Source organism: Jaculus jaculus, chromosome 12 (assembly GCF_020740685.1).
Source record: "Jaculus jaculus isolate mJacJac1 chromosome 12, mJacJac1.mat.Y.cur, whole genome shotgun sequence".
Taxonomy (NCBI): Eukaryota; Metazoa; Chordata; class Mammalia; order Rodentia; family Dipodidae; genus Jaculus; species Jaculus jaculus.
In genome coordinates this window covers 46148137-46150779 of record NC_059113.1, presented here as the reverse complement: position 1 = coordinate 46150779, position 2643 = coordinate 46148137, and the positions used below count along the sequence as shown (strand labels likewise).

The 2643-nt window shown below is 46.6% G+C and overlaps 1 pseudogene; it reads right to left on the bottom strand.

Moving 5' to 3' along the window:
- Positions 1–1245: 1245 nt before the first annotated feature.
- On the bottom strand, positions 1246–2155 carry LOC101595560 (annotated as a pseudogene).
- Between the last annotated feature and the right edge of the window lie 488 nt (positions 2156–2643).

Below are 2643 nucleotides of genomic sequence, written 5' to 3'. Positions count from 1 at the left end.
ACCCACCCAAGAGAAAACTCCTAAGCAGCTTCCATCTGGAAAAATAAAGTTACTATACCAGATGTAGTGGTGACCCACACACTTGTAATCCTAGCACTTGGGAGGTGGAGGCAGGAGGTTTATTTTAAGCCTATCCTCAGCTACACGTAGGCTGGGCTACAATAAGAAACTATCTCAATAAGCTTCCCCACTACCACCCCCTCCAAAAAAAAGGATACAGACTAGGGATATTTAGTAATTGCTGCCTTCGTACACAGGAAAACAAATTAGTGGGGAAAGCTGATACTGCCTTTAAGACACCCAGGGACATTTTCTTCTTAATCGTGATAAAGCAGGCCATGTTACTTTTAACATGTTACTTTCAACACTGAGACAAGAGAGATACCTTCACTACTCTCAGAAATACTTCTGAGTTGTCTTCAAGTCTGTGTTTTGTTTTGAGTTGTTTGCCTTTTTTTTTTTTTTTTTTAGCAGATAGAATTGTGAGAATAAAAGAGAAGCTATCTATCTCTTCCTTCACTTCCTTCATTTAGGTAGTGTTTATTTTTTTCCTTTGTAACCTGGCCAAGAAAAAAAAAAAAGAAAACAAAGAAAAACTCATGGGATCCACTCTCAGGTAGAACTGAATGCTAGGCAGGGCAAAGGGATCCAGGATCTGTGCTTAAAGCCCCTGATTCACTAAGAATTGTTACCTACAGATTTTTTTTTAACTTAAAGGGGAGATGTACTGTGTACCTTCTGCCATAGAAAGGAGCCCTATCTCTAACTGCCAACCCTCCTGTCCACTCCCATCCCGGTCCCCCACACACAGGGCAGGCATGCTTGGCAGTGAATTCCCTTGGAAGGACCACAGCATCATGAAGAGCGGCAAAAGGGTGTGGGTGTAGTTTCAGCACCTTTGAAATTGGTGAGCATAGGGTTTGGGGAAGACAGAACAAGAGGTCTTGAGGGCTTCAGGGGAAAACAGGTAGATGTGGTCAGGAAACAGGCAGGTGTCAAAACCAATAGAGATGGGGGAAATGTACAGACTAAGTAGAGGGGTTTGCAGAAGCATAGATAACAGGAAGAGAAGGGGTAGGCAAAAAAAAAAAAAAAAAAAAAGAAAGAAAGAAAGAAAGAGACAATGAATGAGCTGGAAGAAAATAAAAGGGGAAGAGGAAGTTGGAGGAAAGTGGGCTGAGAAACGGAACCTCCAGAAGAATGAAGAGGTTGGAAGGGGGGGACACGGGATCCCCATTGTGGGTTTTAGACCTTGAGGAACACCAGCCAGGTAGAGTACACTAGATCAAACACCTAAGCCAGCAGGTTGAGCCGGGTCAGGATGGACTCAGCCTGGCGGCGGTCCCAGCCACATACGGAGTGGGGGTGTCTGTAAGTGCAGCCCATACCCCTTGACCTCCAGGAAAGGCTACCATGCCTCTAATATAACTGGTACAGGGGCCAAAGGACCATGGCTGTGGCGAACATGAGGACAGATAGTAAGGCCAAACCCAACAGGAAGTTGGGAGAGGGGGTGGGGAGCATGTTGGTAAAATCACCCAAGTTCAACAGGATGGCCACTGTGGCCAGGATGAAGCAGAAGGCCTGGACTGCCACTACCACTCCAGGGCCGGCTCCTGCTGGTATGTGTGGATCCCTGATGACACAGGCTCTGAAGGTCTCAAACACCTTGAGCAGTCCTGACATGGTAACCGTGTATCCAGTGGTCTCACCAGGCTTGGCCCAGGTCCAGGCCACGTCAGTGCGATGCATGAGAAGGTGGTGGTGGCAATGACGTGGTCCTGGTTAAGTCCATGACACATGAACTAACTGCACCTACATAAGTGGTGGGGTAGATGTTGGAAGCAGACAGACAGAAGTGAGCAGCCACAGCATGCATAGGTGGTAGAGAAATCGTTCCAAGACAGGGGGGAGTGGGCCTGGAGTCTGACTAAAAGCAGAAGCACCAAGTGAACATGGACCAGTTACCAATGGAGTCCATCAGGGTGCCCATACTGGCCACCAGCGAGAAAGCCACACATGTGGCTACCAGGTGCAGTAGCTGGAGGAGGTCCAGGAGAGTGTCAGTGCCCTGGCTGACCCAATGGTGCTCACTGGTTGAGAATAACGATGGCATCACGGTCATTATAGTTGTGCAGGTTACCGATACCGACATGGTGGCAGTGGTCTTAGCTGAGGATCACAAGACACCTGCTGAGCAGACAGAGGCATTCAGTGGCTAGCTCAGACTGTCCTCTGGCTGGGGCCTCCAGACTTCACAGCTTGGGTGTGACTTCCCACCAAGACCCAGCCTAGGCAGCTTAGCCTGGAGAGGTATGGTGGTGACCCAGGCAAGTGCTGCCCATCTCCTCAAATCCCATATTTTAAAAATTAATTCCTTCCTTTTTTTCCCTATTTTTGGCCATTTGAAGTCCTTTCTAATGATATGCATTTTTGTGTATCGACTGACTTTTGATATATTTCTCATTTTATGTTCAAATAAGATATTTCACACTCACTCATTGTTAATAGTGACCCATCAGAAATGCCTTATTGAGGTGTGTTGTGTATATTTTGAACACCTATTTAAATATAGATTGTGAGATAAAAGTTAAATTGTTGTACCTGTTCCTCCTCTCATACTATGTAGTGATGAGAGCACTA